At 37.9% G+C, this 15,349-nt stretch overlaps 1 long non-coding RNA gene across 1 annotated transcript in view; it reads left to right on the top strand.

Moving 5' to 3' along the window:
* The first annotated feature begins 9,055 nt into the window (after positions 1-9,055).
* Positions 9,056-15,349, top strand: part of LOC113620045 (uncharacterized) — a 42,838-nt gene continuing 36,544 nt past the window's right edge. Inside the window, exons 1-4 of the long non-coding RNA XR_003432640.1 lie at positions 9,056-9,575; positions 9,668-9,788; positions 10,466-10,533; positions 13,030-13,193. This is a non-coding gene — a long non-coding RNA (uncharacterized LOC113620045). The remainder of the gene's footprint in view (positions 9,576-9,667; positions 9,789-10,465; positions 10,534-13,029; positions 13,194-15,349) is intronic.

The raw sequence follows: 15,349 nt of genomic DNA, 5'->3' as shown, positions 1-15,349 counted from the left end.
GGTGTAATTAGCCACATTTTTATCTGTGAACTTGGAAAGGTAAAACAATCAACTAAAATAGAAGACAAGGGTTTTCTTGCGTATTCAGAGTGGGGGCCATAAGATACACATTTCTTTGATCCTTGGTGCTTTTTAAAAGTAGAACATAAGCGTAGTGCTTTTTACCACCCTATCATTTTCTTCTGAAGTGGAAAACAAATTCATTGCTGCTTGCAAGAATGCTTCCCAATATGAATGTATATATACATTCATTATATATATATTCATTATATATATAATATTCATTTTCTATATATGAAATCAAGTGTTGGCCTACTCAAAAACTCAAAAAGAACTGGATATTTACACTGGCAAATGAGTATACTGCCCACCAATGTTAACTTGTCTCAGGAAGTAATTTGAGAAGTGGGAAATTTAGTTGTATTCTTTCAAGGGAGAGAAAGTTTTGTATTCTTTCTATAGTCACTATAAAATGCAATAGCTAACAAAAAATATTCTTCATGTGTATTAAACTTTATTTTGCGGGGGTGGGGGAAGGAGGGGTGGGTAGGACTCCCTTGGTTTCAAGTAACAGAAACCAATTCTAGCTAGTTTAAGCAGGAAAGAATTCAATCCAAGGACAAGATCTCAGGAAGGTACTAGAAACAGTGAATACAAGGTCATGAGGTCTCTCTCTCTCTGTTTCTTTTCTTTTCTACTTTATTTATTTTTCAGACGTGCTTTCACAGTTTCTTAGGTCCTCCTAGTAGGTGAAAGGTCCCCAAATCATATTTTCAGATTTATATCTTATAGATCTGGCTGCCCAATGAGAAGATGAACTTTCACAGCCCTAATTCCATATTCATAAGGAAGGTTCATCTTGGGTCAAGGGCTTATCCTTGGATCAATCATCCATGACTATGTGGGCAGGTTTCAAAACAGTAGAACTGCTTCAGAAAGTCACTTTTACAAGCAGGCTGAGAAGTTCATGAACAGACTAGGCAGTCAGCCAACTAGATATCCACTAAATGGCTTGTAATTCACCAAGTACATTTTAATAATGGTTTCATTTCATCCTCAAACCATGACAGACCACTCTATTCACAGTTCTCTATACACTTTTCACTTTGTAATCTTATTTTTGTTTATCTAGTTTCCTGATTAGTCTATGAAATTTTGTTTTGTATTTTTTGTTGTTGTTGTTGTTCGGTACGCGGCCCTCTCACTGTTGTGGCCTCTCCCGTTGTGGAGCACAGGCTCCGGACGCGCAGGCTCAGCGGCCATGGCTCACAGGCTGCTCCACAGCATGTGGGATCTTCCCGGGCCGGGGCACGAACCTGCATCCCCTGCATCGGCAGGCGGACTCTCAACCACCGCGCCACCAGGGAAGCCCCTGTTTTGTATTTTAGTGCCTGACACTGGGGTGTTCAATAAATATTTGCTGAAAGAATGTATGACTAATTCTGTTAGGTAGGAGACTTAGATGAGACAACTGGCATACACTTAGATTAAGTGACAGATTGAAGATTCCACGGCTAATGAGTATGAACTCAGCTTCCATAGCCTCAATCCCTTTCCTACCTGCCAGACTGCTTTCTACATTGAGTTTTCCTCTTCTTCTGACGCCATAGGGTGTCAACAACTGACATGAAAGGATTTGGTCTGGTGGTTAGAATCATGAAAGTAATAGAATTGAGATAAAGGTACAGTGCATTTTACAAGAATTTAATTTTACCCTCTTGGTCCATTGTTTAATAATAGCTTTTAACTAAATACAAAGGGTCTGTACTTTTCTTTTAAATATTTACATGGAGAAAGATTACTCTTAGTCTATGCTTAGAATGGCAAAAATAAGGGTTACGTATTTCTATTTTAGTGTTTTATTCCTGAAAATGATATTCGGCATGGCAATCACTCCTGGAGAGGTGACCACTTCTCTCATAATTTGGGGGATGGTTTTTGTTTTTGTAAGAGCCCTAAGGAGCAAAGGGAGAAAGCGGGTGTCTCCTCCTGGCCCGTGGTCCTTCCGCATCATAGGAAATCTTCTTCAGCTTGGAGACCATCCTTACCTTACATTCATGGAGACGAGGAAGAAATACGGAAATGTCTTTCTCATCAGACTTGGCATGGTGCCTGTCCTGGTGGTGAATGGGATGGAAATGGTGAAACAAGTACTATCAAAGTTGGAGAGGGCTTCCCTGGTGGCGCAGTGGTTGAGAGTACGCCTGCCGATGCAGGGGACACGGGTTCGTGCCCCAGTCCGGGAAGATCCCACATGCCGCGGGGCAGCTGGGCCCGTGAGCCATGGCCGCTGAGCCTGTGCGTCTGGAGCCTGTGCTCCGCAACGGGAAAGGCCACAGCAGTGAGAGGCCCACGTACCTGAAAAAAAAAAAAAAAAGATGGAGAACATTTTTCAGGCCGACCTAACATACATACATTCTCTTTCCTGGCAGAAGGAAAGAGTCTTACGTTTTCGGTCAATTATGGAGAGAGTTGGAAGCTTCATAAGAAAACTGCTTCCAATGCTTTACAACATTTTCTAAAGCAGAAGCAAAATCCTCCACTTGCTTTTGCTTACTTGAGAAACATGTCATTGAGGACGTTTCTGAGCTGGTAAAAGTCTCTGCAGAGTTGACTTCCAAGAATGGCAGCTTTGACCCCAGAGGTGCTATTACGTGTGCAGTGGCCAACGTTGTCTGTGCCCTTTGTTTGGGTAAGAGATGTGACCACGGTGATGAGGAGTTTCTTAGAATAGTTAAAGAGAATGATGACTTACTCAAGCCTCCAACGCTGCTAATCCTGCCGATTTCGTACTGTGTTTCTGCTACCTTCCACTGCAAATTATAAATTCTCCCCAGGAGTTTTATCAGGCCCTGAATCAGTTTATTGCTCTACATGTACAAGATCATCTTACAACATATGATAAGATAAGGGTTTAAATTCATGCCAGGACTGGGGATTTGGTGAGAAGTGAAAAAAAAAAAAGGGTGAGATGCATTAAGAACTCAGACAACTTTATGTACTTCCTTGGTTCTTTCACTGTAATTTTTCCATAATGAACCTTACCCAAACTATGGTAAATGTGAGGTCCAATCAGAGCAATTATAGGGCAGTATTACTTAGTTCTCATGTAGGGACCATAAGAAGAGCTTTGAATTTTTTGAGACCTCAGAAATTTCCCTATTGTGCTGATAAGGCACATACTTGAATTATGAATCTGTAATTGACTGATAAATGATGACTAACATGTAGGTGAGCCTCTTGAAGAAATGACCCAATAATTTTGTTTCTCTAATTTTTCATCTGAAACTATCGGGTCTTAAAATTATCAGCATATTTTTTTTCAGAAAGTGTTTTGAATAATTATAAAGAATATTCTACAGGAACCTTCCAATTTACCCTCATATCCTACTTGAGTTTCTTTCCTATGAAGAAATGAACTTTGAGGTCATAACACATGTAGAAATGTTATCCATGTGACAGGAGGAAACCTTCTTATGAGGCCATTGAGATGTTTTTGGCCCAATTTGATGGTCCACAAAAGAGTAAATTTCTCTCTTGAAGTATGTATGTACTAGAAAGAATCCTAGTTCTTGGGGACCAATTTGCTGAGAGGAGGGCATCGGGAAAAAAAAACATGAAAATGTGAGTAATTGAGCAAATGAAGAGATGTGAGGATTTAAGTCCCCTCCGATTAGAAGGAAGAGGCAGAAAACAATGTGTCTCAGGGTACCAGCAGGGAATTCTAGATCAGTTACAGTAAGTAAAAGAGTTTGTGAAATTCATAAATTTTGCTTCCTACTCCCTAACCTACTCTAGCCCCACTTCCTCTTCATGGTGATTATAGTAAAATCCTTACAATAGGTTTGAAAACCTCTTATTGTATTTATTGCTTAGCAATTTCTCTGTAATAAGTTAACCTCTGACTTTTCTAAGTGTGCTTCCAGACATAGGTATATTCTTTATTGATTGAAAAAGCTTTTAAGAAGAAATTTGAGTTTGGTACCTTGATTTTCTATTCTACATTCTTTTTTTTTTCTTTCTTTCTTTTTTGCGGTATGCCGGCCTCTCACTGTTGTGGCCTCTCCCGTTGCGGAGCACAGGCTCCGGACGCGCAGGCTCAGCGACCATGGCTCACGGGCCCAGCCGCTCCGCGGCATGTGGGATCTTCCCGGACCGGGGCATGAACCCGTGTCCCCTGCATCGGCAGGCGGACTCTCAACCACTGTGCCACCAGGGAAGCCCTCTACATTATTTTAAGATTGAACATTGCCTTAAGATTAAGCATTAAGAAGCAAAACTGGTTGCAAGGTTTAAAATGATCTACCTATATTCTTTATATTCCTAAGCTAATTGGGTTCATTTCAAGTTCATTTCAAGGCTTTTCTTGCATGAGAGTCATATATGCTGTAAAATGTAGTTAGGGATGACTAATCATGTTAAGGTTTATATCCTCAGGACTATATCCAAGATAGCACTGATGCTCTGAATAATACATGCCACAACAAATATGCTGCTACCAAAACAGCCACCTTAAATGATGATGAAATCATAAGCACTGTGAATGACCTCTTTGGAGCTGGTATGTGAAAGTATTTATCAATATTTAAGGTGGGGCTTCCCTGGTGGCACAGTGGTTGAGAGTCCGCCTGCCGATGGAGGGGACATGGGTTCATGCCTCAGTCTGGGAAGATCCCACGTGCTGCGGAGCGGCTGGGCCCGTGAGCCATGGCCGCTGAGCCTGTGCGTCCGGAGCCTGTGCTCCACAACGGGAGAGGCCACAACAGTGAGAGGCCCGCGTACCGCAAAAAATATATATATATATATTTAAGGTGAATCAAGATTAATTGCAATTTTCTGTTTTCTACTGTTTACATTTTAGAGTCTTTCCCTCTTTTGATATCGGCCATTTACTACTTTGATCCCTACATCCCACTCCCAGTACCTTTCCCAACCCATTGACATTTACTCTTAATTTGTTTAAGTGCTGTTTTTTTGTTTCATGTATTCTTATAAAATGGGCTTTATATTTTCATGTATTAGCGTGTATTCTAATATTATCATGAATTTTAATATATGTAAATTACCATTGTTATTTACATCTCAACTTATTTCTAACTTTTTTCATGAAGCCCTGTATTTTTAAGGTTCAATCATGGTTGTCAGGTGTATTTCTAATTTGCTTCTTCTAATGGTTGCATAGTACTCCATGGCCAGTACCCCCTACATTTTACTAGTCTGCTGTCTCAGTAATGCAGATATTGGCAATGCTAAGATGACTATCTTTGTGCATCAGTTTTCCCTCCTTTTTCATTATGGTCTTATGTTAAGAAGCAGAATTTCTGGGTCACCTAATAAAAGAATTCTTGAGTTTTTCATACAGATTACCAAAATCCTTTTCAGAAAGACAATTTATACTGCCACCACACTACTATCATTCTTACATTTCATAGTTTTTTTCTAAATCATTTTTACCTATTGATGGAAGAAATTTTCACATATTGAGGTATGGGGAAGTCATCATGGTGGATACGTGATTTGGCTTGAGCTTTATGCTAACTAGCATGGCCTGTCAAACATGCATTGTACATCTGCTTAACCATTAAAAAAAAAAGAAGAAGAATGCATTTATCAGATTGTTCGGAATGTCTACTTTGAAGATAGATATAATATATATGTCATCCCCCCTTCCTATGACACCAATGCTAGTACTCCTTTGAAGATGAAGTTTCCTTCTCAGACACCAAGGTCATGCTGACTCACTGTAAATATACTAACCTGTCTTTTTTGAAACCTTGAAGGAATGTACCCCTGTCATGTTTGATGTTTGTTCTTTGTTCTGACAAAATATAAAACTGTGGTTCAGGCAACCATAATGGAGCTGGATGGCCATTGTGGATGTGATTTCAGACACGTCCCTGCATCACTGAGAACTTGAATTTTCTATGCTGTATCAAACTCACGGACAACACCAGCCATTTTTAAAACAATATCTGCTAGTAGCTGCAAGCTGCAATATTATGGTTAGAAGGTTTCCCCTTGTAACTAAGCAACCATTTCAGACCCCAGCCAACCCTTGTTGAACAACCACACTTACTTCTTGCCAGCTCCAACCATAATTCTTGACAGACAACCTATGTAACTTTGCAGTTTTTACCTATACAAACCTTCCCCATTTTGTATTCTGGGGAAACACAATTCAAGTGCTTTTTGAATCTGTGTCTCCTGGGCTATAGTCCTCAGTTTAGTTCGAATAAAACTCTCTTCTATACCTATTATAGATTGTTTTTTATTTGTGTTGACACTATCAAATTTCTTATAGTTCCTGTAAGATATTAGACTGCAGAAAGAAAATTCCCTTAGTGTAACAACAAAACAACAAAACTCTAAAGGTGTTTTAGTAGTTTCATTTTACGTGGAATATTCTTCAGACTTGTTTTTTCATTTCTTCTTTATGCAATAGTTATTGGCAATTGGGTTCACTTTTTTCTAGGATCTATGTATTTGTGTTCCTGAATTTTCTTTGCAAACAGAGGCATTTGTTTGGGTTTATATTATTTTTCCTCATGCTCCCCTCTGCTCCCCCTCCCCACACATTTATATATATTTATTATTTTGATCATGATTTAAATCTGATGGATGCAGGGGTTATTTATCATATGAATTTGATCATGCTGTACTTAGCATTTCTTCTGCCAGCTATCTGATGCTAAATACTATCGTTAGAATTTGTGAGGACATTTTTTTAAGCCTGAACACCACTGAGTACTAAAGACTGGGTGTGTATGGGTGTGATTAACACAACAAGTGGGCTTTATTTTCATTGGAATTCCATGAGATATCTAATAAATTTATTTCAGAAATATACAGTACGCCAAGATCCTGAAGTAATCAACAAATACAAAATTACGGCAAATAACTAAAATGATTAGAATATAGAAGAGTGCCACCAGATGTGCACAATCCAGTTAAACATAGTTTAGATAAAATGTGTGAAAAATAAGTAATATTCAGTGTAACACATTATTTATTTAAGCATTTATTAATGCAACAAACCTGGCTGAAATAATTTCATTTTGAATTCAAATAACAGTAATAAAGAAAATTAATTTAAAAACTTCTACATGTGTCTGCTACCGCTCTAGTGGTACATGATAGAATATTTTATTAGAAGAAAATAGTGAGTGCTAAACCACATATTTTATTTTATTTTAATTTTTTTGCGGTACGCGGGCCTCGGCCTCTCCCGTTGCGGAGCACACGCTCCGGACGCGCAGGCTCAGCGGCCATGGCTCACAGGCCCAGCCGCTCCACGGCATGTGGGATCTTCCCGGACCGGGGCATGAATCCGTGTCCCCTGCATCGGCAGGCAGACTCTCAACCACTGCGCCACCAGGGAAGCCCTAAACCACATATTTTAGTGGATAAAATTTTTGAGCACACTGTTTCATCCGATCTGCTGTATTATTAACATTTATATTCCATATTTAACTCTTCAAATTGATCATAGGGATAATTTAGTTTCTCCTTTGGCTATAGTCAGTCTCTCCCAAAATAATTTATTATAAGCTCGATTGTTAGATAATCTGCCAAGATAAATAATAGGTTGCTTAAACCTTGATATAAACAGAAAATTTTATGATGATCCAAATATGAATCCTATTATTTATCCAGATAGACCTAGGTCTTGGATATAATGTCCATGGCTCTACAATGTGCAAAATCAGTGTCTTTCGTGCAGCATTCATGACTTGTTTCGTTTGTCTTTTGATAGTGAATAAAGTCAATATATTCTGAATAGAAGTCCATTTTCTCACACCATACTGCACATTACTACAAACACCATTGTTGGCAACTGCATTTGGACAACTCACTTTTAGGATAATTCCTTGCACTGTGAAGTCATGTTAGAAATTTTGTGGCATGAGAACTGTTGAATCTACTGGCTCACTGTAAGAGATTGCCCTATTCAAATAATGTAAAACCAAGTCTTGAGAAGAGATGATTGCGAAGGATTTTACTTTGCTCTGTAGCTACATTTGGGTGCAAATGAACCCACGTCCCCTGCATTGGCAGGAGGACTCTCAACCACTGCGCCACCAGGGAAGCCCTGATCACATTCTTTGATGTAGTATAAAGTTATCCTTGAGAAAAAGATGAAGTTTTACATAGAGTTTCTGGCTTTTATTTTCAATAATGAAAAACATCTTACCAATGTATAGATAATATCAAAAGTGAAGATACGTTGTTTAAAGGACGAATTTTAAAACAAAGCAAGTACACTAAAAATCAGTATTTAAAAAAATTGAATGTACTCAACCTTCCATTAGGCACTTATACAAACTTATGGCCTTGAAGCCAGATAAGTCCAAGTTTAAGTCCTGACTCTGTCTCTTCTGAGTTGTCACCTTGAGCAAGGTTCATAATGTCCTTGTAACACAGTTTTCTCTTCAATAAAATGAGCATAGAACAGAAAAAGCATTCAATAGCTATGTATGATTTATGATATTAATTATTATTATACATAGATCATAGCCATTATCATTGTAACAATGGTTTATTTTGTAGTGAAATATTTCCAGTGTTTTCATTTGCCTTATAGATAATACCTATATATTTAAAACTTTTATTTTATTTTTTCTTGTGGTTGCAAACATGTAACATTAAATTTACTACATTAAACATTTTTACATGTACAATTCAGTAGTGTTGTGTATATTCACATTGTTGTGTAACAGATCTTTAGAACTTTTTCATCTTGCAAAAATTATAACTCTATGCCCATTAAACCCCAATTTTCCCACCTCTGTACTCCCAGCCCTAGGCAACTACCTTTCTAATTTATGTTTTTACGATTTTGACTACTTTAGATACCTTATATGAATGAAATCAGACAGTATTTTTCCTTTTGTGACTGGTTTGTTTCATATAGCATAATGTCCTTGAGGTTCATCCATATTGTAGCAAGTGACAGGATCTCCTTCTTTTTAAGGCTGTATAATATTCCATTGCATGCATATACCACATTTTGTTTATCCATTCATTCATCGATGTACATGTGGGTTGTTTCCACCTCTTGGCTATTGTGAATAATGCTACCATGGACATGGTGGTACATATATCTTTTTAAATCCATGCTTTCAGCTCTTTTGAATTAATGGATCACTTGGTAATTCTTTTTTAAATATTGTGAGGACCCTTTATATTGTTTTCCATAGTGACTGCACCATTTTACATTTCTACCAGCAATGCATTAGAGTTCCAATTTTTCCACATTCTCATCAACATTTGCTGTTTTCTGCTTATTGGTAGTGGCTGTTCTAATGGGTAAGAGGTTAAGCCTATATTTTGAAATAAACGTTAATGTATAATAATTGTATTATTAATTGGTATTCATATTTAGATTATTTTCCCTGGATTCTTAGTATTCAAATACAAAGTAACTTGAGGATCCAATTTTGCTAATACTTTTTTCCAAGACACTTTTTCTCTCTTTTTTCTTTCAGAGTTTGAAACAATATCAACATGTCTATATTGGAGCTTTCTTTATTTGATACACTATCCAGAAATTCAAGCCAAAATTCAAGAAGAAATTGGTAACATGCTTTCAGATGAAAAGTATAATTCTTATAAGAATATATTTTCATTTTTAAATTAAATTTTTTAAAAAACCTTTTTTTTTACCCAGATGGAAACATTGGGATGAAATCAACCAGGTTTGAAGACAGGAAAATTTTACCCTCCACAGAAACTTTCATAAATGAAATATTCAGACATGCCTCCTTTCTTCCTTTTACTGTTCTTCATTGGTAAGGATATGCTGCTCCTTTGGGACAACAACTCTCCCAAAGGTGGTGTGGGGAGGAGTGAGGAATCTCAGGCATTAGACTGGATACTTTAAGTGCTTTAAAATCTATAGTATGTTAATGTTATTTTAATATTATTTAAAATCATTTTATTTTCTTTTGAAACCTTTAATGAAATTTTAACATAGAGCAAGGCAAATTTTGTGAATATTTTTTATAACTAAACTATGATGCCATTAACTTTCATCTTATATTTAAAAATTAAGGGGAGAGAGGATATAGAAATTTGGAACAATTGATAATCCAACCACAATATATGTTTGGCTATTAAGCGTTGTACAAACTCACTTAACTTCCCCTTACGAGTAGCATTAGCCGCCTGCTAATGTGATGTGGCTTCATTTTCAGTAGCTAAGAATTTTACTGAACAGTAGACCGAGGAAGCTAGTTGCCACAAACAGATTAAACAGAGTCTACATTTATAGATATTTGAAAGTTTACTGAACCTTATGCCAGATTCTCCAGATCCCAAATGCATGCAAGTATAGACTAAGTAGATAGGCTTTATTAAATATGTATGTGAACAACCAAAGTTCTGGTGGTTTGAACTGTTTCCATTCCACACAACTAAAATAAAAAATTAAATTCTCCGTGCTTTTTCTCTTCCCATCTTTATACAGCGAAGGAGGGGGAATGTCTCTCACGCCATGTGGTAATCGGCAGAGCAGAATGCAGTGCCTCAGCCCAGGTATCTCCAAGGGCCAGACCACTAGCTGAGCAGAGTCAAGCCCAGACAGTGAGCCACTCAGTCCCCTGTATTTTGCCTCTCTCATTTGCTCTCCATATTCACACGTGATGCTATCTATTCACTGTGATCCCTTTTCTTCAGATCCCCTTTCTGGTTGAAGTAGACTTCATCTTTAACTTAAGTGTATAAAAAGCATCCTACATTTAAATATGCAGCTCTTCTGTCCCAAAGGCTTCTGTAGGGTGACTTTGGGTGCTTCATAAAAGAGTACGACCTACAAGCTTTACTAAGAAATCAGGAACAGAGAGACCTGCCAAGTTTACAGGCATTATTTGGGATGAAATGAAAGTGATCATAATCTTTGGGATCCTGAAAACACATCTGAGAGCCTCACTAATAGGGAGAAATATATTTTAGGAAATAGGTATTCATTATATTATTAGAAGTGAAGAAATAAACTAATATATCAACTATAAAGATCAGAGGCATCGGCCAATGAGAGTAGTGTGGTATAAACCAAGAATTTTGGCACAAACGTAAAAGGCATCTTATATATTGATATGTTGTTTGGGAATAATCTGTTCTCCACTTGGATGTTTACCATTTTCCATTTAAAAGGACAAGGGATTAAAGAGCAGAAAATGGTTAAAATGAAATGAATTTTAAAAAGATAAATGGAAGAATCTTAGGTAAGGGGGCAAAAATTTTGCTATTATATATAACGTATGCACACACATACACGAAAGACCAAACAGTACCCTAATAAATATTTATTGCATGTGTGCTCTTTAAAAGTTATGTGGAAAGGCATTTTTATATATGAAGTTTCAGAAGTATATATTTAGAAAGAGAGACCCTACAATGAATAAATTTATACATTGAGTCCTTCTTAGAATATATAGTCACTCATAGTTTAATATTAGTGAAATCAAATTTTATATGCTAGGTTTCCATAGGGTGGGAGCATGTGGTTTTTATGCAGAGTAGAATTTGAGCAGCTGAATCCACAGAGGGAGTGTGGACAGGAATGTACTGAGAAAGGCAAGTGGCTATACCAGGAGCTGGTAATCCTTCCAACAAATGGCTCCATCCCTTTTTTGACCTTCTCCTTTGTTGGGTTTTGAGGGCACCCGATGAAGAATACCCATATTATTTGCCAAAGTTCAGTACCAGCTGCAAGATGAAAGTAGGTCAGAGAGAGTTTCAGATATTAACTTTTTTAATGATCAGAGCTAGTTTGCACAGTTTGGCTTACAGCTAGACCAAGGAGGCTTACTTATACTTTTTACCTGAATTAGACATACGTCTACACTCAGACTCTGGCAAAGTTGGGCGACAGCAGTCTCCTCTGCACGAAACCTGCTCTTCAGCTCAGCCCATTAATAACTATAGATGAGATGTATTACCTTCTCTATAGGTTGGCTAATCAGAAAAGAGAACCCAGAAGTGGCTAAGACAAATGTGTCCAGTGACTGCTCTTAAACTCATCCCATTGAAATGTCACTGCTTCTCTGGGGAGAAGTGAGTGTGAGGGCCATCTCAGAAGTTAGGGAGTGCCATATGGAAATATAACATGGCTTAATCTAAACTGTGCATAATTACAGAGGTATAAAAGGGAAAGATGTACAGTATACATAATGAAGTCTGAGTATGGGACTAGAAAAATAGAATACTTGTTCTAGAAGCAGCTTAGAGACCATCCAATACAACCAATATCATTTCACAGCTAGGAAATGAAACCATAGAGTAGATATGAGATTTGCCCAACATCTCACTGAGACCAGTATCTAGAGTTCAGATTTCCTAGTTCCAATTCCATTCCAATTCCTAGTTCCTCCCATCAAGTACTAAATGATGTTATGTTTTGTTTTTCTAATCTACTAATAGAAGCCAAAAACACATGGGGTACAAAGAAAATGTTTTATAATGTCCTTAATAGTTTCTGGTTGTATTCGAATGTGTCTACTTATGACCAACTCTGTCATAGAAATACTGAGATAATTTTCTAGAGATTTTAACTCATAGCAATGCCTGCTTAACAAATACAAGAAAAAGAATAAATTAGTGATTTGACAATAGGTAGAAGATATATCAATTAATGAACAAAGGGAGATTTATAAAGATGTCACATCATTATTGCAGTAAAAAATAACACTAACAAAAAATAGTCCATGCATCATGGGAGGCAGCTTAGGGATGGGTTATTTGAATTTACAGGATGCGTTGTAATGCTGCCTTTCTCTTTCCTACAGTACTACATCAGATACTACTCTGAATGGTTATTTCATTCCCAGGAAAACATGCACCTTTATTAACATGTATCAAGTAAATCATGATGAGGAAGCCACCAAAATTATTTCCTGAGATAAAATTTGCTTGGTTATTTGTTTGCTATTTATTAATCTGGGAAAAATTTACATTCTTCTTAACCAAACTTCATTCCCTCTGTTTCTCTTGAAAGAAGTTGGAAATAAATTCAGTTTTCTTTCCTCACAGATAATAGGAAGGATGAAATCTTAATACAGATTCATTCAGGGTAAATCGAATTTCAAAAGTGGGCTCACTGGGGGAGTTGTGAGCGAAGGACTTCGTGGGCTCACCCTCTGCATGTGTATGACCAGCTGATATTTGAAAAGCAGCCTGAAACCCCCCACTGGAGTGTAAGCCACCAAGCAGGGATTTGTTTTTTCTCTCCCTTTTTGTTTGTTTGCTTTTTCCTCAACCCCAGTACCTAGATCAGTGCCTGGCACATAGTAGGCACTCAGTAAATATTTGTGAATAAAATGCAACTAGAGGCTTGCCCATATCAACTACGGAAGGGCAGTCTGAGCCTAAGGTACCTCAGGCAGTGAAAAGTGAGGGTGATGAGTGGTGATGGCACTGGTGGGAATAATGGTGAGTACAGTTAATCTTTATAGACTCCCACTGTGTGCTGGGCACAAAAGCTCAGATGTATCTCCTCTGACCTCAACAGTAATCCTATATAGTGGTGCTAGCATGACCCCAATTTTACTGATGAAGAAACTTTCAGCCAGATTGAACAAATTACTTACGATCACATGTTCAGCAGGTAAGAGAAGCAGGACTCACATCCAGTGTAAATCCTGTTTAATATGTAGATCTTGTTTAATGGAAATTATATGCTCCACGTGGTGAGGGCTTGATGTCGCCAGTAAACTGGTAAAGATTGCAATCTTTTCTTTCCCCCCCTTTGGCCACCACACGGCTTGCGGGATCTTGGTTCCCAACCAGGGATCAAACCTGGGCCTTGGCAGTGAAAGCACCAAGTCCTAACCACTGGACCGCCAGGGAATTCCCAAGATGGCGTTCTTATACACTCAGCCGGTTGTATGTACAGTACTCTGTACAGCTTCTCCGTCTTCACGCAACATCTCATCTGACTGATGGCTTAGGCTTCAGGCTCTTAGGGAGGGAGGTGATTATCCTGTGTACCTAACAGCACCTTCACAATCTCTGTAACTAGCAAAATGGTAGAATACACTGCACAGACCGTCCCACTGGAACACTGATTGTCAGAGAGATTGATATCCATTCTCCACCCAGTGATCATATTGGATAAACCTAAGCATTTTTAAACGCATTATAAGAAGAAATACAGTCAGTGTAAATTGAATGGCATTTATTTTCAGTTGGTACAACCCCAAGTATCCCAAGTGTTCTAGTATCCTAAGAACTTGTGATTGTATTGAATATTGAGTAATGATCAAACAAACTCAGTTAACACAGGTGCTGGTAAAGAAATACTATTTGTATGGAGGCACTTGTTTAAGTAAATGAGTATGTAATTCAGGACTTGATATTATGGGAAAATTATTCATGTTGAATCTAAAAGGTCACAAACTCAAGCACCCACTGAGCAGTGGAAAATACCAAAAATGAAAGAATTGTACTTTGTTGAAGCAGTGGCAAGAGGTCATCTGCTGCATCTAATTCAACCCAGTAAACTGTTGGCGAGCAGGGCATTGTCCCACTGTTATCAGCTCTTTCAGTTATAAAAAAAAAGAACGTGAAAATGTAGATTTTCATGTGGAATCTCCTGAGTTTTAAATGTCAGCAACAATTAACTATTTTTAAAAGATTATGAGAGCAAAACGAAGTTTCTTGGAGGACTGAGTATGACTTGTAAGTCCCCAGGTCCATGACCTCTGGGGCAGAGAGAAAACGAATTTTTCTCCTAGACAGAGGGTGACATCTATAGGCAAAGAGACCCAGTTCTTTATGAAGTCAAGTGAGTCCCTGATGTATGGCTTAAGATGTAGGCAACTCACAAACATTAGTTGTCGTAGACGAGCCAGATGTGGTGCCTGTAGCAAAAAAAAGGTGGAGGGAGAAGAGAGAACCAAATGCACAACAATTTGGGAACTGTGGGCAACCCCCTCAATCAGGGCTGCTTTCAGGAGACCTGGCTCCTCCTCTGATGATGTATGAAGGCTATTTCCTAAACATAGTGAGAGAGCACCAGAGTGAGAGGTGTGTCTCAGTCTCATCATTCCTGCTTATTTTGCTTAAAGCAAAGGAGATTGAATATTTATTACCTTATTTATGCCACAATTTTGGAATATTCTAATGAGAATTTTGTGGAATTATTCATTTAAGATAAAAATTTAAATACATTTCATGTATTTTATTCACTACTTAATGAACCAGAAGTCATTTTAGTGAAAAATAATTGTATTAAATTTTATTTTATTTTTTTTTTGCCTCTCCCGTTGTGGAGCACAGGCTCCGGACACGCAGGCTCAGCGGCCATGGCTCACGGGCCCAGCTGCTCCACGGCATGTGGTATCTTCCCGGA

Source organism: Aethalodelphis obliquidens, unplaced genomic scaffold (assembly GCF_003676395.1).
Source record: "Aethalodelphis obliquidens isolate GAN/ISIS:26980383/991018 unplaced genomic scaffold, ASM367639v1 scaffold7, whole genome shotgun sequence".
NCBI classification, from domain to species: Eukaryota; Metazoa; Chordata; class Mammalia; order Artiodactyla; family Delphinidae; genus Aethalodelphis; species Aethalodelphis obliquidens.
This window is presented reverse-complemented; position numbering and strand designations above follow the sequence as displayed.